General features: G+C 47.4%; 1 long non-coding RNA gene across 1 annotated transcript; it reads right to left on the reverse strand.

Annotated features, from left to right (window-relative positions):
- Positions 1 to 1,967: 1,967 nt before the first annotated feature.
- On the reverse strand, positions 1,968 to 23,948 carry LOC143844287 (uncharacterized). The gene is made up of 5 exons (XR_013233923.1): positions 23,716 to 23,948; positions 22,409 to 22,791; positions 8,902 to 9,078; positions 2,310 to 2,452; positions 1,968 to 2,213 (listed from the first exon to the last, which is right to left on the reverse strand). It is a non-coding gene; the product is annotated as an uncharacterized LOC143844287 (long non-coding RNA).
- Positions 23,949 to 27,282: the final 3,334 nt, after the last annotated feature.

Below are 27,282 nucleotides of genomic sequence, written 5' to 3' on the forward strand. Positions count from 1 at the left end.
CAACCCAACCAGGAGATGAGAATCCCACTGAGCAGAGCGAGGCGGGAAGAAAGAACAGGCAACCCGCTCTGCTTGCCGGCCATTTCCTGCGAGCAGCTGCACTGACCAGATGGAGTCAAGCTCTCAAGCACTATCAAATCTCTTGACCTCGCAGGAGGGACATCGAGGGACAACATGGAGGGACATCGAGGTTAGAGACCTCCTGGCCATCTTCTCCAACAAGAAGGTCCAGGATCCTCCCATCACAACTGGGAGGTCTTCAAGGAGGTGGCCAGACAGAGGAGGGCTCTCAGGCCCAACTTGACCAGGCTCAAGTGCCACTCAAAGACCAAGACCCTGTGGCAGGAGTACTTTTGGTGTGTGACACACAACAGGGGCTCTGGAGCCGCAGAGGTAACTTTGCCCCCTATTTTAACATCCTTGGGGGCATCTATGGAGAGGGGGATGGAAGTGGCTGTCCAAAGTGTGTGGCTCGCAGCCTGAAGATGATAGTCCAGAAGTCTTCAGCATGGAGAGCAGCTACCAGCAGCTGGGGGACCCAGACAAGCAGCCCTCCACTTCCAGGGATCAGCCATGGAAGCAAGTCACCCTGGAGAGGGACCATGGGATGGAATTGGTGACCCTGGACCTCATCCCTATTCAGCTGGGGGAATGATATGGCCATCATTGGTCCATTCCCCTCACCGCAGGTATGGCAGGAGCCCCAGGGTAGGGATTTGGGTGGCCAGACCCTTTGATGTGTGCACAGCATTCCTATGCAGATCCGGTTGTCCATATAGGAGGGAATCTGTCCAAAAAGCCCCTGCCTGTCCGTGACTCTTCCATCTCCTGCTGTGTTTTGGGTCCCTGTAGACTTTCCTGCTACTGTTCCCTACACCGCCCTCTCCCCCAAGCTCTCTGCATTCTGCTGGCAAACCTGGGAACTTTTATGGGAAGTCGGCCACAAAATCTGCTTTTTATTCCCAGGGCATTGTGCTCCAAAGACAGCACCCCCCAGATCCCAGGAGATGTCTCCTCCCAGAGAAGAATTGCAGGGCAGTGATTAATCTTCCAAGGAGATAGGTGGGTGCTTGGGCCAAACAAATATCCTGGGGAGGGGGGAGGTGTTGGTTCTCCTGGAAGTTCCCCAGGGAGGTTTCTCTGACCAGGAGAACTACAGGGAGGATGACATGCTGGACAGGGAGGATGCAAGGTTAGCCAGGAAGGCCTTCACTGCCTGCATGGACAGGAGCAACACAGTCCTCATGGGGGCTCTGGAGTTCCTGAACAGGATGGGGGCCTTTATGGAGAAGAAGGTGACTGTTATGGAGGGCCAAGCAAGGGAGAACCCCAACCCAGCTCCCCAAAAACCCTCCATACAACCAGCCCCCCCCCCCCCCCCCCCGACACACACTTTTGGAACGAGCCAGGGCACCCAGGCCAGGCATATGATCCAGCCAGGGGCCACACCAAAAAGGCAAAGGATCATAAAGCCAAGGGACCAGTAGCCCCTTGGCCCCTGTTGCCAGATCCCCCCCTAATGTTTTTGTCAAAAAATTAAAAGCTTGTTAATTTTTTTCCTTACAGTGTTGTGTGCCTTTACTACTGGGGCAAAGTGGGATGTGGTGGTGGGATTCTGCCCACAGAGCTGGGGCAAGAAAGGGGTGGGCAGTTACACGAGGGGACTCCCTCACTGGGCTGCCTGCATGTTGGAGGGTGGGTTGGGGGGGGGGGAAGGGTCTTGCAAAACAATTCTTGTTTAAATTTAAAAGTATTTATTTTGAAAAAAAAAACAGTAGTCAACTCTATGCACCACTTTCCCTCCCTCCCCAAACACCCCAAGAACAAATATTAAACAGTGGTAAACAACAAACAGCAAATAACAAACAACCCACTCACCCACCTACCGCACCCACCCACCCAAAAAACTCCAACCACAAACTATTTACAGCCCCTCGTCCCCCTCCCCTGTTGAGTTGGCCGGCCATCCAGCATCTCACGTAGTTCCCTCATCTGCCTGTTCTGAATTCAGATCTTCCGCCACTGTTCAAGGGCATCCACCCAGGCTCTGAAGGCAGGAAAGGGGTTAGATGGAACACCCAAGGTGGTTTGGGGCGTGTGATGACACAGGACTTTCCCCAGAGACAGACTGCACTCACGGGCAGACGTGGTCCTCTCCTGCAGAGCATCAATCCCAGCCAGGAAGCCATGGATGGCGGGTCCCAGCAGTTGGCCTGAAATTGTGGTTGGAAGTTGGAAATGGGAATCAACACACTCCATAGGTCAACAAACCTCCCCTTGCCATGTGTTGGGAACTGACAGAGACATACCTTGTGTCGCTTGTGAGATGGCAGGGGCATCCTCCACCCCCTCCATGCCTTGCCCCACCTCTGGCTCTTCTTGGGGGGAGATTGGCAGCCCCCTGATGCTCTCCCTCTGCAGCTGGAGGCCTCTCTCCTGGGTGCCATGGTAGCTGAAGGGCCGGGAGAAAGAGGCAGAGGGGGACAAAAAAAGAGGGTCCCAGTTCCTGTCGCTCTCAGTTACATGGGTGCCCACTGATGCCCAGTAAGGGGAGGAAGATTGCCAGAAACTGGATTGTGCTCTGGTGTGGCCCACAACGAAGGTGCTCGCATCAGGAAGATGCCTCATCTTTAAAGCCCTGTCGAGCAGCTCAATGGCAACTCTGCAAAGAAATAGGGGGGGGGGGTATTCTGGATGCCCGTTGGGGTTGGAGCCTCTGGGGCAGAATGGTGCCTCCTTGCTCCTGGATGAACAAAGCATAAGGGCCTGCTGTAAAATGCAAGAAAGTATTTGGGGGGGGGGGGGATTCTAGTTGCTGCCACGGGTGATGAGCCGGGCCAGCAAGGATTTGTATGGCTGGGCCCCTCCCTTTTCAACGCCCCCAGGCTTCATTGGACGCTTTAGGAGGGGTGATGGGTCAACTTGACCATATATGGTCATATCATATAACATTGATTAACTCCCACCCGATTGGTGACCCCTTCTGGGGCCACTGTGAAGCCGCAGCGTTTCGTGGGTCCCTGGCTGAGACGGCTGGCCCTAGTCTTTCAGGATTCCTGTTAACTGTTGCTGCCACAGACAAAACGGGGATTCCCCGGCTGAACTAAATGCAAACCTCCCTTCTGTCCGGACAGGGGCTTCTTTGCTGTCCTTGAATTAGTTAACCAGGGTCTCCTATGGGTGTGCTTTCCCCTTCACCTTTTGGGCAACTTGCCTCTCTCCCATCCGGCGCAAGGCGTGGCTGCCTCAGCTTCCTGGTGATAAGATCCTCCCGTGATGGTGTGTAAAGCCACAGTCAATACTGCCCAGGCTGCTTAATTAAACTTTAATCAAGTTGCATTAGGCAATCCCCCCCCCTCTCCTGGCTGACTATTGTTGAAAGGCAGGAGAAGTACAGATGGGGGGAGGTGGCCCTTCCTTTATGGGGTGCTCAGGAAACGAAGGCCTTTTGAAGGCAGCATCAACAGCCCTTCACTCAAGCCTCCCTCCTTCTGTCAGCTGGTGGTGCTTTCTCTCTTTGTTATCTGACTGTGCTTTTGACTCAAGGTCTTGCACAGGTCAAGATGCAATCAATTGGCATAGCAAAACATTTAGCAGTAATTTTCCAGGCCTCATCTACAAGGAGAAACTAGGCAATTTGCTGAGATGGTAAATGAACATACCTATTAAAAAGAGAGGACAACTATCTTTCTCTCCAATCAGGCCATATTTCACACTTCAATAAAGTATGTCCTAAGGCAGGAATTCCCACTGGAGTCTGGGGGCTCACAGAGAGCTTCCCAGGGGCTCCCCGGTCTTCCCCCTCTATCCTGCCTGAATGGACTCGGCCACAAGTTATTCCCGGCACTGCTGTGAAAGCAGGAAACCGGCCCTTCCATTGACCCGGGGGTGGAGTTCTCTTGTGGTTACTGCACCTGGGAAGGGAAGTGGCGCCTGAAGCCTACTCCTGCCTCAAAACGCCTCCTCCCCGCCCCCTCAGTTCTCCTTGGGCATGGCAGGGAGACACGGCCAAAGGACATCACTTCCGGCCTGGTTCCAGGGCTCCTTGAAGCCTGAACAATATTGCAGGGCCTCCTCTACGGTCAGAAGGTTGAAGCGAGCCGTTCTACAGACACCAACCAAGGAGATCCACATTTACAAACTCTGTACAATTAGGATGGTGGTAGAGGGTGTAGGGGGCTGGATTCTGAGCCAAGCAATATTGGTTCAAAGGCCACTCAGCCAGGAAGCTGACTGGAGGGTCTTGAACTGCTCACTGCTTCCCAAACTGCTTCCAGTTCCCTCGTCACAAAACTGCACGTCGTCTGTAGGCCCCGAGGAGGATGAAAGGGAGGGTTTCCCCACCTATAAACCTGGAAGCTGCGTTCAAAGGAATCGACAAAGAGACTCTGCATTGCCTCCTTGCCTTCCTGCAACTTTTAAACTTGACCCTTGGCCTGGAGGTGAGGTGGAAGGACCACCTATTGTCCCTCCACAGCAATCATGGAAGAGCTTTCAAGAAGGCAAGCAGGAGAAGAGTCCTTTCTTGTGGTTACCACCGTCCCGTGGAGGGCATGTGGGAAGCATCTCCGCATTTCCCAACAAGTTGAATACAAATTATTTGCTTCCTTGGAAGAAAGTATAGGGAAGTTTTCAGAGGCATTAACAGGATAAGGGCAGGGCCTGTCTGTCTGTCTGTCTGTCTGTCATGCAGGCTCCACCAACGTTGCCACTGGAGGACTCATCTGTGCCACTGGCCCCACGACCACTGCTGTCAGAGCATGCGGGTGAGGAGGGGCTAGGTGGCGAGACGATCGGCATGATCCGAGCCCCGGTCGGGACAAGGAGCCAGGCCCCAGGCAGCCAGATGCTGCCAGCATCACCCCGTCAGCTAAAGCCCCCCTCTATCCCCTCTAGCCTGCCAAAGTGCAGGAGGCAGTGCTGACAAGTTGACTCGACAGAGTGCAGCCAGAGCAGCCAGCTCATGGCGCACTGTCAGGGTAGATGGGGGCCAAGGGGGGGGGGTGCTTTGACAGACATGCCTGAGGCTGCAGGTGTGGCCATTTAGATCCTTGCCAGCAGTTGCACAAGGAAGGGTGGAGATAATGTTTCCTTGTGCATACAACTGCGCATTGATCCTACTGTCACCTGCAACTTTGGTTCCTGCCTTCCCCCTTCCCCCCCCCCCCCCGCTTCAGCAAAGCTCTGGCTGTTTGCTTACTGGTTCCTGACTCCTATTTTGGCTCCTGGATTTTGGCTTTTTTATTGGGACTTCTGATTTGACATCTGACTCTGCTCCTGACCTTGGCTTGCGGACTGTAAACTAAACATGAGCAGGCAGTGTGATGCAGCGGTAAAAAAGGCAAATGCCATTTTGTGCTGTATCAACAGAGGCATCACATCAAAATCACAAGATGTCATAGTCCCATTGTATACGGCACTGGTCAGACCACACTTGGAGTACTGTGTGCAGTTCTGGAGGCCTCACTTCAAGATGGACGTAGATAAAATTGAAAGGGTACAGAGGAGAGCGACGAGGATGATCTGGGGCCAAGGGACCAAGCCCTATGAAGATAGGTTGAGGGACTTGGGAATGTTCAGCCTGGAGAAAAGGAGGTTGAGAGGGGACATGATAGCCCTCTTTAAGTATTTGAAAGGTTGTCACTTGGAGGAGGGCAGGATGCTGTTTCTGCTGGCTGCAGAGGAGAGGACACGCAGTAATGGGTTTACACTACAAGTACAATGATATAGGCTAGATATCAGGAAAAAAAATTTCACAGTCAGAGTAGTTCAGCAGTGGAATTGGCTCCCCCTCACTGGCAGTCTTCAAGCAAAGGTTGGAAACACACTTTTCTTGGATGCTTTGGGCTGATCCTGCGTTGAGCAGGGGGTTGGACTATGAGCAGGGGGCTGGACTAAGGGCCTGTATGGCCCTTCCAACTCTATGATTCTATGATTCTAGTGGCTGGAAAGAGATTTGGGTCCTGGCTTAATGGTTGAAGGTGTGGTAACTTGAACTCCCCCAGGGTACAGCCAGGTATGGTGGTACACTGCCTGTCTACATTTATCCTGGTAGGAGAGAGAAGCAGATTTGATTCTTCCCAGATCACAGCCCATTTGTTGTTTCCAGACAACTTTTTCACTTGTCGTCATCTAATTTCTCTCTGCACCACAGCCCAAGGCCCACGTGGCTTTTGTCCAGGCAGATCCCACGACTCCTGGGCACAGCATTGTTGATGGGGGTGCCATGACTTTTGGGGGCCTTCTTCTGTGCCATGACCCTTGGGGGCCTCCCATCCCAGAACTAACTGGGGCTGATCCCACTAGATTCCAAGATGTGGCTGGCTTGTGCGATCCAGGGCAGAGCACAGGGCCCCTGGAAACCAGGCTAGTTTCTCTATATGTATATCCCTTCCTTGAATTCTATTCTTTAGTTATGCTGAGTATGACAGACTATTAAGAACCTATATATGTTGGGATTGTGCACACAAATACTCCTGGCTATATTTTGATAGACAATGTTTCCAGTGTTTTTCTATTTCAATGTGTTTGTTGTATATAATATCATGGATAAATGGCTGGATTACAAGCAATAACAATGTACAACTTAAAGATGTTCACAAGCAGATATTAATGCCTATAATTTGATAATATTTTTTTAAAAATCAGTTATAAATCATATTAATGCTATCACAATATTTTATTACAATATATCTCACTTGAAAATGCACGCCCTGTGCTGATTTGATTCAAAAACATAATTCATTCAGTCTGATATCACCCTTGATGTCAATAAACCCAGATGACTATACAAATCAAACAAGCTTTTAAAACCATTAAAAACAAAGTCGTTTAAATGTTCAAGGCAAATACATTTAGGGGGAAATAAAAACAATCACTATGCTTTCTGATTAAGCAGTCTAGCACAGATAAAATATGCATCTAAAATGTCCTTTGTTTCATTGTGTGGAATGTGTTGCATATAAAATAGAGGGAGGAAAATCCACTGGAAGCTTTAAGGAAGAGAACTGTTTCTCTGCCTAAATTCTTTAACTTCAATATGAGCACAGTGAAAGGGGACTACGCTAAATACGCCTGGCTGAAGGGATATAGAAGGTCACAACTCCTAAAAGTTCAGAAAAGTATTATTCTGCTGCCTTAACAGTATTTAGTTTAGATTCAAACTATTAGTTTAAATATTACTTAGCAGCCTTCCCTACAGAGCTCAAGGTAGCTTAGAATATAAATAAGAACATATAAATAAATAACATAAAATAGATTACATAAAAAGCATTTTAGTGAAAAACACTGGTTGGGATCAGCTGAACGGAACATGGGACCCTGAAATTACAGAAATTGCATTGGTTGCTGAACCAGTCTTAGCCCAGTTCAAGGGGTTGGATTTGAACTCAAAGGTACTTGGCTGAGACGTGGAAAGGAGGAGGCTGGAAGGTGTGCCATCCTTACCCTGGATGCCAGCACCCACAGGAGGAGGAGGAGGAGGAGTCTCACACCACAAATTGCTTTTCTTGCTTCTAGAATTCACTTTAATGGCATAAAGCTACACTTGCCTATATGTTGATGCCATTGCAATGATTAATGTTGGCCTGAGCCTAAAAAGATGTGGAGGGAGGTCATGTAGTTGCCTTCCCCAGCAATGTGGCTTTTAATATGAAAAGCAGCCGTGGGAGCCAGGGTGCTCCTTTGGATTGGGGAGATCCCAGATTGAATCCTCGTTCAGCCAAGGAAACTTGTTGGGTGCGCTCTTGGGCCAGCCATATGCTCTCAGCTGAACCTACCTCACATGGTTGTTGTGAGAATAAAATGGAGAATGGTCGCCATAGGAGAAAAAAGTTGGGTCTAAAGGAAGTACATAAATAATTGGGATCAAAAGAATGGCTTAAGACTTTCTAACTGGGCCATTTTTAGGGATTTGTATGAACTGGGGAAATGCAGTTCATTTTGTGCTCTGCCCCCTTCATGAACCATTTAATGAATTTTTACCTGCCAAACAAACCAATTTGGCCCCTAAGGATTGTGAATCAGTTGAACAGCCCCATAGCAAGCTAGAGCAGGATAGGGTTTCTTGATGGCCCTGGAAGGGTTTCCAGAATGAATGGGAGTCAATTAATTTTAATATATTATTTAAATTTGTTAAGCATTTATTGGGTTTCTCGAAGCCTAAATAATGTTTCAGGGGTTTCTCAACAGTAAAAAATTTGAGAAAGGCTGTGCTGGAGACACCAAAGTAAATGAGGATCCTGGATGACTCTACTCTGCCTGCCCTCTAGTTTTAATGAAGACTGGATTTTCCAGATACAAGTTATATCTCCCCAGAAGGGGCTCCCAGGAAAGTGTTTCCTGGGGAAATGACAGGCAGCCATTTTGACCGGTACAAATTCAGGAGAGTACAGAACATATCCTGTGCAAGCTAAAGATATCAGGGTCACAGGGGCCTTCCCCAGATGCTTCTCAGCATGCCCTCCAATTTCCACCCCTGTTGCTTTGAAGTTTGGTAAACATTTCGATTGAGCAGAGTCAGTTTGTCAGGAAATGTATCCATTCATGAACCAACACAAACTGCTATGAACTGCTTGAAAGTTTGTGCTGGTTGACCTGCCAGGAACCTGAGTTCACAAACCATGAACTGGCCAAAATTCATCACCGACTAAAGTTCATGGGCCAGTTCACATTAACCTCAAGCCATTTCTCTGCTCAAAATCATGACTTTTAGATCTACAAGTAACCCTGTTTTCTGGGTATCATTAATAAAGGCAGAGGCTGATCCTGTAGAGAGTGATTCTTTTTTATTTTTTGTAAAAAAAAAAAAAACAGAGTCATATTTACAATGTTCCATTGTTTTTGTTTTTGTTTTACCCTGGGTTGGGGGGAGAAACCAGTTGTGAACTCTTTCTAATTTACCTAGAAGCTTTTTGAGAGATGTCCGGGGGAGGGGCTGTCGTTTGTTGTGCTGTTGCTTTTGATGCATGTTGTTTTGTAGATGCCACTGCAATTTTCCTGTGCAATGAGGTGAATCTCCAGCAGCATTAGACATGATGAGGCTGTTCAGGCACGTTATCCACAGGTTTCAGTGGGAGGCTGGATTGAGAGAGGAATGAAAAATCAGGCTTTTGAAGGATTGCTGCTACAGAGGTTGGTTATGATTAGGACGCTTTACAAATTACAGCACATACATTTATTAACTGGATAGCATCTTATTGGCTTTCTTCTGTGAAGAAAGCCATGCTTTGGGGGCAGAACTGTAATATTTCATTGGCAGGCAATTATCCCTTAAGCAAGCCTTCTCCTGTCATGTCTGAGATTCATGTTTCAGTACTGGAAAGAGAATGGGACAACTGATATTTCTACAAAATTGGTGTACCATTGTAATTCATTCAAATGCCTGCATGCAAGTGGTATGTTTTTGGTCAATGTTAGGGCTACCAAGGGTCAAAAATGAGATCTGGAACACAGCTTCAGATTGTGGTATTTATTTATTTACCCCTTGCACCCAGGAATACAGGGTAAAGGTAAAGGTATCCCCTGTGCAAGCACCGAGTCATGTCTGACTCTTGGGGTGACGCCCTCTAGCGTTTTCATGGCAGACTCAATACGGGGTGGTTTGCCAGTGCCTTCCCCAGTCATTACCGGTTACCCCCCAGCAAGCTGGGTATTCATTTTACCGACCTCGGAAGGATGGAAGGCTGAGTCAACCTTGAGCCAGCTGCTGGGATTGAACTCCTAGCCTCATGGGCAAAGCTTTCAGACACCTGCCTTACCACTCTGTGCCACAAGAGGCTCATAGGAATACAGGGTAGCAGACTCTAAACCCACAGGCAGGGTCTGATGCCTGACTCTTTCACCATGAGCAGGAAGCTGGGTTGCCAGGCTCCAGGTAAGAACCTGGAGATCTTCAGCGAAAACAACTGATCTCTGGGCACCAGTTCCCTTGAGAAAACAGCTGGAAGGAAGGAAGGAAGGAAGGAAGGAAGGAAGGAAGGAAGGAAGGAAGGAAGGAAGGAAGGAAGGAAGGAAGGAAGGAAGGAATTACAGAATCATAGAGTTGGAAGGGATCTCATGGGTCATCTAATCCAACCCCCTGCACTATGCAGGACATTCGCAACCCTATTGCTGACACTGTAACCTGTCATCCCCTTGAATCTTCACAGAATTAGCCTCTCTGTCAGATGGCTATCCAGCCTCTGTTTAAAAATATCCAAAAATGAAGAACCCACCACCTCCTAAAGAAGCCTGTTCCACTGAGAAGCCCCTCTAACTGTCAGGAAATTCTTCTGGACAACTCTGCTCCATCCTCCATATGGCACCCTTTTAAATACTTGAAGAAGGTTATCAGATGCCCTCTCAGTCGTTTCCTCTCCAGGCTAAACAGACCAAGCTCCCCCAACCTTTCCTCATATGTCTTGGTCTCCAAACCATCTTGGTCTCTCACCATCTTTGTTGCCCTTCTCTGGATACGCTCCAGTTTGTCAACATCCCTCTTCAACTGGGGTGCCCAAAACTGAACACAGTACTCCAAATGAGGCCGAAGCAGAGCAGGATAAAGTTGTACCATCACCTCCCATGATCTGGACACAATACTCCGTTTGATACAGCCCCAAATCCCATTTGCCTTTTTAGCCACTGAATCACACTGTTGACTCATGTTCAATGTATGGTCTACTAAGACTCTTAGATCCTTTTCGCACATGCTACTGCCAAGACAAGTCTCTCCCATCCTATATTGGTATAGATGGTTTTTCCTACCTAAATGCAGAACTTTACACATGTCCCTATTGAATTTCATTTTATTCAAGAACATCCTGTATTCTGATTCGGTCTTCTATTGTGTTTGCTACCCGGTCCCAGTTTAGTATCATCTGGAAATTTAATAAGTACCCCCTCTAATCCCTCATCCAAATCATTTATAAATATGTTGAACAAAACAGGCCCCAGGACAGATCCTTGGGGTACTCCTCTTGTCACTCCCCTCCAGAAGGATGCTGAACCATTAACAAGCACCCTTTGGGTACGATCTGGTAAGGAAGGAAGGAAGGAAGGAAGGAAGGAAGGAAGGAAGGAAGGAAGGAAGGAAGGAAGGAAGGAAGGAAGGAAGGACCCTATGGGACAGGTGGGCAGCATCTTCTCCCTCTTTCATGCCCCCCCTTCAAGGGAGTGCACGATGGTTTACCAAAAGGAGGACGGCCTTTCCTGGGTCTCCCATTACCCCCCCCCCCCCATACTCGGGAGAGCGCAAAGGCCACGCTCGTCTTGGTTGCCCTTCTCTTGACACACTCCATTATCAGCGGCCCACAGAAGGGAAGGAGGGAGGGTTGTGTGACTGCACAGAAGGCCACTTGAGGAACAACAATTACAGGTAAGTGTAACCCAGTTTTCATCTTTGTGGCTTCTGTGTAGTCCCACAAGGGAGACTAGCAAGATTACGTACCCTGGAGGTAGGTGTGGGCTTATACACTGGAAAAATCGATTGACAATCCACTCTGCCCACAGAACCTCTCTCCAGGAGTTGACATCTACAACATGTGCATCATTGACCAGGTTGCTCCACTGCAGATGTTTATTAGAAGCAATTCAGCCATGAAGGCTGCAGAAAAAAACTATGAACATGTGTAATTCACAGAGATCCCCAAAGCGCCATCTACCTCAGGCAGAGCTAAAGTTATTTTAATGGAAAAATCGTTCAACATGATAATGTCTGTAGTGAGGCCCCTCTATCCTTTCATGGGTCAGTAAGGCAATTAAAGATTCTTACATTGCCTGGATCAGCCCACTCCATGAAAATATTTTTTATTTTTTAAGAGTAGGGCCCTGGGAACATCTACTGTATGGACAGCCCTCTCTGCTTCAGAACTAGGTGTAAGGTCAGATGACCTCCTGACCTAGAAGTTACTAAGAAACCATTTTGGGGGAAAAACCATGCTTGATTTTAACACTTCTCATCCCAATAAAATCTTAGACGCTTCCCCCACCCTTCTGGCTGAACCCACAGTCATTCAAAAAGGATGTACTGTTATGTATAAATCAATCAATAAATGAATAAAAGAACAGATTGTAAACTGCCCTAGTTCAAAAAGTATATGCATTAATATATAAACTCTGCTAAATAACCAATTTATAACAAGAGGATACAACATCACAAATTCATTCAGAATACTTGGCCTCATCAGGGGCACTGAGAGATAAACCTCTAGCATGTATATGTTCAGCAGGGAAAGCATCACAAATGTACTTTAATGGGTGAGTTGCTAATGCCTCACCATCCTAGTCTAGAAATGTTTCCTTTTACACCAATAGAACAACTAGGGGAGGGTTTGTGGCTTACCACCAACACCCTCAAGACCCTAAATATTAACCCCCAGCCAGGAGTAGCAGACTCAGTTGCAATTCATTAGGTAAATTCTGGTTCTGTCAGACAGGCAATGGACCTGTATCCTGGCAAGTCCCCCAGGAGTGGGAACCGCACTCCACTTGGTCCACAGGGTGCTTCAGAAATGCAGTGTACACTGTCCATGTGGAATTTGCGAATATCATGTCTAGGAACCCTATAGGGGAAGAAGGTTAATTAAAAATGGAAAGGATGAGCAACCAGGGATAAGCCCATATGGAGGGGGAAACATACAATAGTCTTGATAGCTTTGTGCCACCCTTGCACCTGCACTCCCCTCTCCATTTCCTGCTCCGAGTAATGTTTTTAAAATGGTGCAGTCCACATTGCAGCGCAACCACAAACCTACATTGTCAAAGGTAAAATAAAATATTCTGCAAAGTTTCCATGGTCTTTTTTGTGATCAGGCAGGCAAAACATAGCCCCTTTTCTGTTTTCTGGAATGAGCTGGGAAAGGGGGGGGGGTGATCTCCCAATGATAAAGGAGTCTGAGCACCTTGTTTTAAGCCAACCATTAACACAAAATGTCTTTTTGGATCTCCAGGGACCATGTCTAGCCTTCTCACAATTTGTGCAAAAACAACGATATAGGCTAGATATCAGGAAAAAGTTTTTCACAGTCAGAATAGTTCAGCAGTGGAATAGGCTGCCTAAGGAGGTGGTGAGCTCCCCCTCACTGGCAGTCTTCAAGCAAAGGTTGGATACACACTTTTCTTGGATGCTTTAGGATGCTTAGGGCTAATCCTGCGTTGAGCAGGGGGGTGGACTAGATGGCCTGTATGGCCCCTTCCAACTCTATGATTCTATGATTCTATGATTCTATGTGCCCAAGCATCTCATATGTCTGAGTACTAAATAAAAGTTTACCTTCAAAGGGGAGACCCCCCTGGTTTTAGCCCTGGTTCTGGGTACCACGGGGAGTGATTAGCCAAGAATGATGTTGCATTACAATATTGGCAGGCATTGCTGTATTGTGGCTTTTTGCCCCTTTCTTGAAGCATTCAATTGCCACTTTCCCCATTTGAGCCATGCTGCCACTATGGCCTTTGACAGTGGATCCCTGTAGTCAGCAAGGCATCAGTGGCAGGTGACATCATGCCTTAAAGGGACCTGGGATACATGCTCAATACTGAGTTGCAGTTCATTGCTCTCATTCCCATGGCACCTAATGAGGAGCTCTTACGCGCCATAAAATATTTTTCTTCCCTCCATTTCAAAAAGGGTAGGGGGGAGATGACAAACAGATCTAATTATTGCTGGATGAAGGTAGCTCTGGGATGCTTAATTTAAAACAATCCAAAATAAGTACAGCCTTCCCTCCTGAGTCTAAACATCCCATTTTCTGCTAATGCAGGTGTGAACACAAGTTTACTTGGGGCCTTTATAGACACTTGCCTTTGTAATAATCAGTTCTGAGATGGTCTTAGATGTTTTGCCAGCAACTGTGTCAAAGATTCACTCCTGGTGGCAGCAAGCAATGGCTTCTACATCCTAGGACCCCATCTCCAAATTCTTTCCCAATCTGTCATGGGTGTTGGGAATGCAGGCAGAGCTCCTAAAGTTGGTGGGGTGGGGTGGGGAGAGCACCCCTGCCCATCCCTTGGATTTCCCCACACTCTGTGGCGACACTTAGCAGCTACTCTCAGTGGCACCGTTTGGCAGCAACTGTTGGTGCTGATGCTTGGCAGTAATGCTATGGAGGCAAGCATGTTCGGGGTATCCTTGTCAGAGAACTGACAAATTGGTGAGTTGCCTCTCAATAAAGATGGTGTCACTTGGCACCAAATGATGACATTTAGCCTCACATGCAGTCATGACTTGCTCTCGCTGCTGGGCAGCCCTGGGGTTACCGGCGTCAATCAAGAGAGTCAGCCAGCAGCAGCCGAGCTCGACATCAAGGAGATGGTGCCTGCCAGCATTGAGGAGACAAATCGCCTCTGAATGAGGACGATAAACAGGCCGATGCCCAACTCTTCTGTCTCCTTCACAGGTGGGCCAGGTGAGGCCCTAGACAGGGCAGATGCCTCCTCTGATGAGGCAGTAGGTTTGGGTGCTTCGTTGTCCAAACGGCGTAGCCAGCACCGCAGGGGGGGCGGAGGGGAGGTGTGGCTGTCAGCGTGCCGGTGGGCTCACACACCAAAAAGGCGTGTGTGGTGCGGGTGGCTCTGTGGTGGGCGGGCAGAGGGCCAGAGGCCGCTGCCAGGCACAGTTCTTGGGACCAGGTGCCTCGGTAGTGGGCAGGCGGGCGGGGGGCTGTGGGGTGCGCTGCAGCCTGGAAGGAGGTGAGTCGGGCAAGCGCAGTCCTCGGCGGCCAGGAGCCGTGTGGCACCGAGGCTGTGTGAGCGGTCCCATGCGCCCAGGGGAGGCGGGTGCTCCAGGGGCCGCCTCCGGATTGGCCCACTGCCTGTGCTGTCCTAGGGCCGGACATACCCAGACAGCAGACTCGAGACCCGGACAGCATTGCCCAGAAGGCCATTTCAACTTTATTTAAGAGCCAGGGGTTAAGATTTATTTAAACAAGGCCCTGTCCTAGGACAGCGGCCAGTCATCTCCGCATTCTGAGTTGTTTGCCTCTCCTTCTGAATCTGAGGTAAAATTTCTCTTCAGCTTGCTGGACAGTCTCCTCTCTGCAGTGGCAGAAAAAGAGCTGAGGGGAGAGTGGACAGCTAGCCCCTCCTGCATCACGTGACTTTGGGCGGGAAACTCACCAGCTTCTTAAAAGAATAAAACTTTTATTGAGAAGAGAAATACATTTTGTAAGACAGGAGAGAGTTAGTCCTAACAGTCTAACTGATTAATCTTCTGCAGGTTAAACAAGCTGGAAGTGTACCCAAAGGGGCAGAAAGTCTCCAACTGAGCTAATTAGGAGGAGATTATTTCAAAATATAAAGAAATTCCTAACCTAAATATGCTAACTACATATATCATCCAAAATCTCTTACAGGACATTTTTTTTCTTATACTAACAAGTCATGTACATTAGTGGTCCCCAACCTTTCTGAGGTCAAGGACTGCCTCCAGGGTGAGGGGAGAGCCGACGGCCCGGGCGCTGCAAGGCAGCTGCGTGCAAACGCGCATGCGCAGTTGCCAAACATGTGCGTTTTTGCCACTAGGGGGCGCAAACGTGCATGCGTGGCAACTGCGTGTGTGCATTTGTGTCGCTGGCGTGCCAGGCCTGCCTCTTCCCCGAACTTCTCGCTGTGTTTGGGGGGGAGGCAGGCGTGGCTGCCGGCAGCCCGGTACCGTGGCCTTCGCGGACTGGTACCAGGCTGCGGACCGGGGGTTGATGACCCCCAATGTACACCATAGATCTTGCATATCCTGACTCTATGAAGTTCAGTTGTAATTCTGGGGAATCCGTAGGTGGCACCTGGAGGCTGACATTCCTAGTTTTTAGAGAGTCATTAGAGGCTACTAGCAGGAGATGGTGTGTACTTCACATGAGATGGAAAAAGTATTTTTGGGAGAACCCTTGCATACCTGGTGAAGAGGATTTTAACTAAATCCAAAGGGGAAGCGAATTGACTGGTTGTCCTGGGCCCCCAGGACATTCGCCTAGCCTCGACCATGGGCAAGGCATTAGCGGCCCTGGCCTCTACTTGGTGGAATGAGCTCCCGGACGTGCTGAGGGCCCTACCGGACTTGTCAGCTTTCCACACGGCCTGCAAGAGGGAGCTCTTCCACCAGGCATATGGTTGAGGCCAGGTTGAGGTCCTGGTATTACCATCTGGAGATCCCCTAGCGCCAGTGAGATCAGGACCCTCTCTCCTAATGAAAGAGCTCCTTGACTGTAAGTTGGACAAGAGGGGGGGGGGAGAGCGGAACTCTAATGTAATGCCATCTTTTAATGTTTTAATGTGTTAAGGGAATTTTAGGGTTTCATTGTTTTATTGTAAACCACCACGAGTTTCTTTGAGAGTGGCAGTGTATAAGTTCTATAACTAACTAATGAACGCATGAACACTCTATCTATCTATCTATCTATCTATCTATCTATCTATCTATCTATCTATCTATCTATCTATCTATCTATCTATCTATCTATCTATCTATCTATCTATCTATCTATCTAGTGAGAAAAAATCCAGAACCCACAGAAGTTGAGAGAAATTAGGGGCTTCTCCTTTAAGGTAAGTCTGTCACATGACCACCTGTGGCCAATTACGGGTCCTCTACCACGGAGGAGAGCCCAAATTCAAAACAGCCTGGTTTCTCTAATCCGAATCTTGAAATATTGAGCGTTAAATGCACTCTAAGATATCGCACAATAAATGTAGGGTCACTCTGGATCAATCCTTCTTGCTGCAGAAGGAATAAAAGCTCCGTGCAGTTTACACCCTAGAATCATAGGGTGATAGATGCAGATAGAATCATAGAATCATAGAGTTGGAAGGGACCTCATGGGTGATCTAGTCCAACCCCCTGCACTATGCAGGACACTCATGTCCCAATCGCTCATCCACTGTAACCTGCCACCCCTTTGAGCCTTCACAGAATCAGCTTCTCCGTCAGATGGCTATCTAGCCTCTGTTTAAAAATTTCCAAAGATGTAAAACCCACCACCTCCTTAGGAAGCCTGTTCCACCAAGAAATAGGTCTGTCAGGAACTTCTTCCAGATGTTTAGGCGGAATTTCTTTTGAATTAATTTCATCCCATTGGATCTGGTCCATTCCTTTGGGGCAAGAGAGAAAAACTCTGATCCATCCTCTATATGGCACCTTTTAAGTTCTTGAAGATGGTTATCAGATTCTCTCTCAGTCATCTCCTCTCGAGGCTAAACAGACCAAGCTCCCCCAACCTTTTTTCATATGTCTTGGTCTCCAAACCCCTCACCATCTTTGTTGCCCTCCTCTGAACACACTCCACTTTGTCTACATCCCTCTTCAACTGGGGTTCCCAAAACGGAACACAGGACTCCAAGTGAGACTAAACCAAAGCAGAGTAAAGTGGTACCATCACCTCCCGTGATCTGGACACGATACTCCGTTTGATACAGCCCAAATCCCATTTGCCTTTTTAGCCACCAAGTCACACTGCTGTCATGTTCAATGTATGGTCTAGTAAGACTCCTAAATCCTTTTTAGCACATGTTACTGCCAAGACAAGTATCCCACATCACAGTAGCACATGTTACTGCCAAGACAAGTATCCCACACCCAGGTCTATGCCCCAACCACTGCTGCTGAAGAGGATGAAGTTGACCAGTTCTATGAGGCCCTACAACACCTTCTAGAAGCAATGCCAAAAAATGATGTGCTTATCATCATGGGGGATTGGAATGCTAAAGTAGGAAGCCAAAAGATAACTGGGATAACAGGCAAGTTTGGCCTTGGAGTACAAAATGAAGCAGGGCACAGGCTGGTAGAATTTTGTCAAGAGAATACAATGGTCATAGCAAACACTCTTTTCCAACAACCCAAGGGACGACTCTACACATGGACATCACCAGACGGTCAACACAGAAATCAGATTGACTATGTGCTTTGCAGCCAAAGATGGAGAAGTTCTATACAGTCAGTAAAAACAAGACCAGGAGCCGATTGTGGTTCAGATCATCAGCTTCTTGTTGCAAAATTTAGGCTCAAATTGAAGAAAGTAGGGAAAAGTACTAGGCCACTCAGTTATGAACTAAATCATATTTCTGAGGAATATACAGTAGAGGTGACAAATAGATTTAAGGAATTAGATCTGATAGACAGAGTGCCTGAAGAACTATGGACGGAGGTTTGCAACATTGTACAAGAGGTAGCAACTAAAAGCATCCCAAAGAAAAAGAAATGCAAGAAAGCAAATTGGCTGTCTGCGGAAGCTTTACAAATAGCTGAGGAGAGAAGGGAACTGAAAGTCAAGGGAGAAAGAGAAAGATACGCCCAGTTGAATGCAGAATTCCAGAGACAAGCCAGAAGAGAGAAGAATGTCTTCTTAAATGAGCAGTGCAAATAGAAGAAAACAATAAAATAGGGAGGACCAGAGATCTTCTCAAGGAAACTGGAGATATGAAGAGAACGTTTCATGCAAAGATGGGTATGATAAGGGACCAAAATGGAAGGGACCTCACAGAAGCAGAAGAGATTTTAAAAAGGTGGCAAAATTATACAGAAGAACTATACAAGAGTGAGCTTAACATCCCTGATAACCACGATGGGGTAGTCACTGACCTGGAGCTAGACATCCTGGAATGTGAAGTCAAATGGGCCTTAGGAAGTCTGAGCAACAATAAAGCTAGTGGAGGTGACAGCATTCCCGTTGAACTATTCAAAATCTTAAAAGACGATCCAGTAAAAGTGCTACACTCAATATGCCAGCAAATTTGGAAAACTCAACAGTAGCCACAGGATTGGAAAAGGTCAGTTTACATTCCAATCCCAAAGAAGGGCAATGCCAAAGAATGTTCAAACTACCGCACCATTGTACTCTTTTCTCATTCTAGCAAAGTTATGCTCAAAATCCTACAAGCTAGGCTCTAGCAATATGTGGACCGAGAACTTCCAGAAGTACAGGCAGGATTTCGAAGACGCAGAGGAACTAGAGATCAAATTGCCAACATACACTGGATCATGGAAAAAGCTAGGGAGTTCCAGAAGAACATTTACTTTTGCTTTACAACGAATTGTGGCAAGTTCTTGAAGAGATGGGAATACCAGAGCATCTTATCTGTCTCTTGAGAAACCTATATGCAGGTCAAGAAGCAACAGTGAGAACTGAACATTGAATCACTGATTGGTTCAAAATTGAGAAACGAGTTCGGCAAGGCTGTATACTGTTGCCTTGCCTATTTAACTTGTATGCGGAGCACATCATGAGAAAGGCGGGGTTAGAGGAGTCACAAATTGGGATCAAGATTGCAGGAAGAAATATCAACAACCTCAGATATGCAGATGATACTACTCTAATGGCAGAAAGCAAAGAGGAACTAAAGAGCCTTTTGATGCGGGTGAAGGAGAGTGCAAAAGTTGGCTTGAAACTCAGCGTCAAGAAAATGAAGATCATAGCATCCGGCCCTCTCAATTCCTGGCAAATAGATGGGGAAGAAATGGAGATAGTGACAGATTTTATTTTCTTGGGCTCCAAGATCACTTCAGATGGGGACTGCAGCAAAGAAATTAAAAGACGCCTGCTCCTGGGGTGGAAAGCTATGGCAAATCTAGACAGCATCCTAAAAAGCAGAGACATCACCCTGCCAATGAAAGTGCGTCTAGTCAAGGCTATGGTCTTCCCAGTTGCAATGTATGGCTGCGAAAGTTGGACCATAAGGAAGGCCGAGCATCAAAGAATTGGGGCTTTTGAACTCTGGTGCTGGAGAAGACTCTTGCGAGTCCCTTGGACTGCAAGGTGAACAAACCAGTCAGTCCTAGAGGAGATCAGCCCTGAATGCTCCTTAGAAGGCCAGATCCTGAAGATGAAACTCAAATACTTTGGCCACCTCATGAGAAGGAAGGACTCCCTGGAGAAGATCCTAATGCTGGGAGCGATCGAGGGCAAAAGAAAAGGGGACGACAGAGAATGAGGTGGCTGGATGGAGTCACTGAAGCAGTAGGTGCAAACTTAGATGGACTCTGGAGAATGGTAGAGGATAGGAAGGCCTGGAGGGTCATTGTCCATGCGGTCGTAATGGTTCAGACGTGACTTTGCACCTAACAACAACAACCTAAAAGAACTTTGCATTTTCCCCTTTCACATTTGAGCGATACAATCTATTCAAAAGAGACAAACTAGTAAAGAAGAGGGAGGTGTAGCAATAATTAGAATACTAGGATCGAGGGGTGCAATCTATTAAAAAGGGATAGACAAGGAAAGAAGGGGGAAGGTGTAGTAATATATGTTAAGAATCTTTATACTTTTGAAGACATACCGATACCTGAGCATGAAAGTTAAGTTGAGTGTATTTGGGTAAATATAAAAGGAATAGGAAATGAGAGTGGTATTATTGTGGTGGGGGACCACCAAGCCAGTCAGAGGACTTGAATAAAATACTGCTAGACCAAATGACACAATTTTCGAAAAGGGGGGAAACAATGGTCATGGGTGACTTCAATTACCCAGAGATCTGTTGGAGGATATTGATACTCATCAATAGGGAAGAACTGGTAGATGAGGTGGAAGTAGTGGGCACACTTGGTAGCAGTGACCATGTGCTTATGGAATTTTCAATTGTGGGAGAGAGAAAACCTTTACATAGTCATATGTATAGACTGGATTTCGGGAAAGCTGATTTTCACAAACTTAAAGGTATGTTGTGTAGAGTCCCGTGGTAAGAAAGACTTAAAGAGATGGGAGTCCAAGAGGGTTGGGAGTTTCTTAAAAGTGAAAGTGAAGTATTTAAGAAGCTGCGAAGTAGAGATGGAGCAGAGTTGTTCTCCAGCCCCACAGGGATGGACCAGATCCAATGGGATGAAATTATTTCAAAAGAAATTCTGTCTAACCATCCAGAAAAAGTTCCTGACAGTTAGAGCGGTTTCTCAGTGGAACAGGCTTTCTCGGGAGGTGGTGGGTTTTCCATCTTTGGCGATTTTAAAGAAGAGGCTGGAGAGCCATCTGACGGAGTGCAGAGAGTCAGACCCATGAGGTCCCTTCCAACTCTATGATTCTATGAAAAGCAAGAAAGAACCCCGTGTTTCCCCCCCTAATAAGTAACAGCTCCGTTTGGGTCCTCCAAAGGGTAGGGAAAGCGTATTGAGGGGGGAAATGCGTTTTTTTTTCCAAGCCACTCAACTCCCAGAATACCCACACCGCAAATCACACCCTGCCTCCTCCTCCATCTCAAAAGAGAGTTTAGCTCAGCAAGTGAGGAAAAGACAGATTCAGAGTCTGTCCCTGGAGTCTGTTGTCTTCTTCACTAATTATTAAAAATAATACTGTGGGAGATCCTAATCACAACATCTCCCTCATCAGAGGGAATTTCGGCTTCAGATTATGCAAGTCCAAAATGCTTTCCCCCCAGTACTGCAGCTTTATCTTCTCCCTTTGCAGTCCTTACACAGATGCCTCCTTCCCACTCCTCTTGGCATCCACACAGACCATGTTCCAAACAATGACACAATGCAAGGTCCCCTGGGAACATCAACTGCTTCTTGCCAGGTCCTGTGGAAACCATTGCTTGCAGCTGCTGGAGGTTTCCATTGCCTCAGTAGCTCAGCGGTGCAGTGTTTGAAAAAGGATGGCATCATATGTGCATATCAACACTAATTTCCTTGGATGGGTTCGCTAGCCAGAATCAGAGGCCTTGTCAAAAAACTCACTGTGTTGCTTATTTTCTATGTACACACAGAAGTAGTAATTCTGATAATCTAAGGGAATTTAAGAGCAGTGTAAGTCTGTCAGGCTATACGGGGTAGTCAAACTGCGGCCCTCCAGATGTCCATGGACTACAATTCCCATGAGCCCCTGCCAGCGAATGCCATAGTTTGACTACCCCTGGGCCTGGCAGAAGGCCCCTCCCTGGCCAGCTCCCACCCGACCTCGGGGCTGTGGACCTACCTTCCCTCTTGGCGACCAGTGCAGGAATGGCAGCCGAGGGGCAAAGGTGGCCCACGTTGGGGGGTGGGCGGGTTGAGAGCTGCTTTACGCCTCCCAACTGGTCAGTCCTGGGGCAAGGGGCCAATCAGCAGCCGTACTGTGCGCGACTGCTGATTGGCCTTGACCCCGGACTGACAAGCGGAGGGCCCAATAGGGAGGCACCCCTTAGTGTTTTATTTATACCGCTCTGTGGAGCGATTATATGCTGGTTTTCTCTACTTGAAGGAGGCTCAAAGGGGCTTCCAGTCGCCTTCCCATTCCTCTCCCCACAACAGACACCCTGTGAGGTGGGTGAGGCTGAGAGAGCCCTGATATTCTTGCATGGTCAGAACTGCTTTATCAGTGCCATGGTGAGCCCAAGGTCACCCAGCTGGCTGCATGCTGGGGAGTGCAGAATCAAACCCAGCATGCCAAATTAGAAGTCCGCACTCCTAACCACTACACCAAACTAGTCTTGAGGCTGGTGAGTGCTGTCAGGTCCCAGCAAAGCTCGAATATGTCCAACTCACAAATGTTCCGGAATGTGTTGTTTTGGGCATCTTGTTCCATGACGTTGTTGGCCAGGAAATGGAATCTCAGGATTTGAATGTATGCCTCCCGTTTGGCCAAAAAGCTCTAGGCAGCCCTGAGCAGCCATGTTGGTTCCTGATTGAATGAGTAGAGCGTTCAGTTGGTCGGAGGGTCCCATCCCAGGAGGTCTGGGCACCGAGTGGGCAGTGATTCAGCCGGCCGATCGTCCCCCCTTGGAAGGCTGGGCTTCGCATCTAAAGGGATTTCAGTTGCAGATCGCTAAGTAGTGCGGCTTGCTAGAGTCGTGATCCCACCTCCATCACCAGTGTAAAATATGTTGTTTCAAGGGCCACATGACACTGGAATCATTGCAGCTCTTTCACTGTGAACACACATGTTACAAAAACACCAAGAATTCCCTCTGCTTAAAACCCCCTAAGATCCCAACTTATAGACACTGAAAGGGCAATGGGGCTGGCCGGGGCAGATCGCCATTGGTGCAGGTCCCTTGAGTGATTGAAATGGATTGGCCGTTGTGGTGGCTGCAACAGTTAGAGTCTCGGTGTACCCGATCCTAACTTGGACCGTGTGCTTGGTCCTCTGTAGCAGGGGTAGTCAACCTGTGGTCCTCCAGATGTTCATGGACTACAATTCCCATGAGCCCCTGCCAGCAAATGCTGGCAGGGGCTCATGGGGATTGTAGTCCATGAACATCTGGAGGACCACAGGTTGACTACCCCTGCTCTGTAGGATCACCGCATACATGAAGCCTGCAATGCATTCAGGATCAAGATTTGATCACATGAACTGCCTTTTTTCCTTGAGCACTGACAGATAGAGACCAGGGTGCAGAATTCTCTTGGCCCAGGTTGCTTTCTCCTATTCCTTGAAAGAGAAAGTTCACCTGCTTTCTTTTGGCTCATCCAGAATTGTACCTGCACTCTAGGGTTGGCGACATCTACCTGGGGACTGCAAATCTTGTGGGATTACAACTCTTCTCCAATTGGCAGAGATCAGTTCAGCTGGAGAAAATGGCCCTTTTGGAAGATGGTTTCTATAGCATTACACCTCATTTGAGTCCTCCCCCTCCCCAAATCCTGCCCTTCTAAGTCTCTGCCCCCCCCCCTCCAACCTCCAGGTATTTCCCTGCCCCAAGCTGGTACCCCTCCTCTAACCTCAGGGCTTTCGCAACGTCTATAAGTCTCTCTAGCAATGTATTAATTCTTCATTTTAACCCTCTGAAGAAGATAAGAGCTATTTCTGTACCCTGCTTCTTACTACCCAAAAAAGTCTCAAAGCTACTTACAATTGGCTTTCCTGCCTCGTCCCACAACAAAAACCTTGTGAGGTAGGTGGAGCTGAGAGGACTCTGAGAAAACTGAGAGTGGCCCAAGGTCCCCTGGCTGGCTGCACGTGGCAGAGGAGTGGGGAATCAGACCCAGTTCTCCAGATTAGAGGCTGCGGTTCTCAGTCATGACATCACGCTGCTTGAGCACTTCTGCTTGAGCTCTCCTGCTGCCAGGAAGCCCACTGCTTGCCTTTGGTCATACAGTTAAGATCCTTGTGATGTGGAGACAGTTGCTGTCAAAGCAGCATTTAAAAAGAAATTGGCACAATCATTCAAATCTCCAGTGGCCAATCAGAAGCCTTGGTGGACAAAGGTCCCACCCACTTTCTGAAAACACTTGGAAAACAGTTGGAAGGGACCTCATGGGTCATCTAGTCCAGTGGTCCCCAAACTGTGGGCCGCGGCCCGCTGCCGGGCCGCGAAGGCCATGGTGCCGGGCCGCGGTTCCCTCTCCCCGCCTCCCCCCGCAGTAAAAAACTTCACAGGCCGCAAGCTTGCGGCCCGGGAAGCTTCTTACTGCGGGGGGGAAGGGAATCAGGGCTGTGGCCAGGGCATGCGCCATGCGCGACTGAAATCACGCATGCGCGGCACTTTCACATATGCGTGGCACTTTCGCGCATGAGCGATTTTGGCCGCGCATGCATGATGCACGGGCGGGGCAGTTGCCCTGCCGGTCCCCAGCCTAAAATAGGTTGGGGACCACTGATCTAGTCCAACCCCCTGCACTATGCAGGACACTCACATCCCAATCGCTCATCTACTGTAACCTGCCACCCCCTTGAGCCTTCACAGAATCAGCCTCTCCGTCAGAGGGCTATCCAGCCTCTGTTTAAAAATTTCCAAAGATGGAGAACCCACCACCTCTCTCTGGGGCAAGAGAGAACAACTCTGCTCCATCCTCTACATAGCACCCTTTTAGATATTTGAAGATGGTTATCAGATGCCCTCTCAGTCGTTTCCTCTCCAGGCTAAACAGACCAAGCTCCCCCAACCTTTCCTCCTACATGTTGGTCTCCAAACTATCTTGGTCTCTCACCCTCTTTGTTGCCCTCCCCTGGACATGTTCCAGTTTGTCAACATCCCTCTTCAATTGGGATGCCCAAAAGTGAGCAAGTCAGTTTCCGCCAGGCGTCTCTGTCAATGACCGCTTCTTTTAGTTGTTCTGGGAGGCCTGAGGTGGTAGGGAGTATTCTTTGAATAAACTTGCCTCTTGGTTCATCATAGAGGGGGCAGTCCTTTGCACAGTGCGTGAGGTCCTCAGTCACTCCCTTTTCACATTTACAGATGCCTTCAGATAGGGGGAGGTGGGAGGACCGAGCACTACGCACAGCTATGGGTAAGGACTGGAACCTTAAATGAGTAAATGCCATCCTGAGTGTTAAGGATGGCAAACTCTCCAGATATGAGGATCTGCAGTGAATTCTCTTGAAATGTTTAAAAAGAGGGACAGTTCTGGACCAAGCAATTATATCACCATCTAGAACTGCATCCATTTGATAGATCCATTTCTTCACTGAGCCTCGAGGCCTGATTAGATCGTCTGGGATAGAGTAATTTAAGGTGAGCTCTAGGTTTTGACTGCTAACGACTTCAGAATTCTTTTGTGTACATTTCAGCCAGTTTTTAATGGCGATTAGGTTGACCCATGCTTTTATGGATGGTAGTCCCAGTTCAGCCCTCATAAAGAGCCTTTAGGAAGTGCTAAAATCCTTCTCATAAAGAGGTTCTGAATTTTTTCTAAGCAGAGTCAGAGCGGTTTCTCAGTGGAACAGGCTTCCTCAGGAGGTGGTGGGTTCTCCATCTTTGGAGATGTCTAAACAGAACCATCTGACGGAGAGGCTGATTCTGTGAAGGCTCAAGGGGGTGGCAGGTCACAGTGGATGGGCGATAGGGATGTGAGTGTCCTGCATAGTGCAGGGGGGTTGGACTAGATGGCCCAGGAGATCCCTTCCAACTCTGTTATTCTATGATTCTATGATTCTATGTAAATGCCTAAGTATTTAACTTGTTTTACTATTTCAATTTCTAATTCTGATAATACATTTTTCCTTGGCTAGTCATATTTTTAATGTAATTTTTTTATTGTTTTGACATTCAAGTAAATAAAACACGATCCTCCCACAGGGGCGTTTCACAAACATATAGAGGAACCATGTATAAGGATATTTTATGGTTAGGTTTTCCTGTGGTCTGAGTGCTTATTGTATGTATTTATTTCCTTGTATTTCTGCTTGTTGGGCACTGTTTTCTTCCACTTCAGTTTTATTTTTTGCTGATTGTGTAATGATTTTATTTATTATTTATTTATTATTTAAATTTATATACCACCGTTCCCAACTGGGCTCACTGAGGTTCACATAATAAAAGAATAAAAACACAATAAAACCCATAAAAACCCATAATTACAATTACTAAAGGTGACAAGACAGCAAGGTGATGCTACGGCTTATGGCTACGAAACGTAACTAGTATGGCTAGTATGGCTACAAAATTTAACTAGTAAAGATACTAGTTGAAAAAACCCCAACAACTCTAATTCAGATCCTACCTATGGAAGTTGTTTCAAAGGGGAACAGGAAGCTTAAGATCTTAAACCGTATCATCTAGAGTCCCCTGCCAGCAAATGCTCCTGGGAATTGTAGTCCATGGACATCTGGAGGGCCACAGGTTGACTACCCCTGATCTAGATCATGAAATTGCATAAGCAAAATCTCAATGAAATTCAAAGCAAATATGAGGGGATCCTCTTTGGAAGAATAAAAAGAGCCCTGTGGAGTTTCAAGAGAAGTCACATGTTACGATTGGACTCAAACTATGCAGCAATCTGTTCCCCGAAAACTCCTCAGTCAAAACACCTGAACTTTTCTGAAAGAAGCCAGAAGAGCTTTGATAAATTTCTCAGGGGGCTTGACGTTGCCTTACAAGAACGATAAGCACAACAGACTCTGTCTGAATAAAACTACTGAATTTGACCCTTGATGATTTTATGTTTATCTATGAAATCATAATGCTTCCTTGGGAACAAGACAAAATAACAAAACAAAAACCCTTCCTTTTTTTTCTCTTTTATTTAGCCTGCTGGTGCTTTAGTGAACCATATGGATAGTTCATTTGGCACAATTGCTTTTGATGGCTTGATAAGTAGAGCAAATTATATATGTGCTTTCATTTTCCTCAAGGTCTTTTTGTTCTTCACTTTCGAAAGTCTGTAACAGCGGCAGCTGCTTTGAAGTTTATGATTTCAGAACGGTGAATTTGTTTTCTGCTGACTGACAAAGCAGTTCAAAATGTCAAGCCAGCAGCCCTGCACGTGGAGCATGCAGATACAGATAAATGGGCTGGCGGCTGAAATGAAGCTATTCAATGCCATTTTGCAGCCCAGTAAGCTTAATAACAGCCATTTAAAAATCCTTACCTCCCCATGCTGCAGAAGCAGTTTAGAATTTGTACAACAGAGAGACTTTCAAGAAAGTTGTGGCTGATGTACATGCAGCTAAAAAACAAACAAACAAACACTCCATTAGT

Source organism: Paroedura picta, chromosome 9, assembly GCF_049243985.1.
Source record: "Paroedura picta isolate Pp20150507F chromosome 9, Ppicta_v3.0, whole genome shotgun sequence".
NCBI classification, from domain to species: Eukaryota; Metazoa; Chordata; class Lepidosauria; order Squamata; family Gekkonidae; genus Paroedura; species Paroedura picta.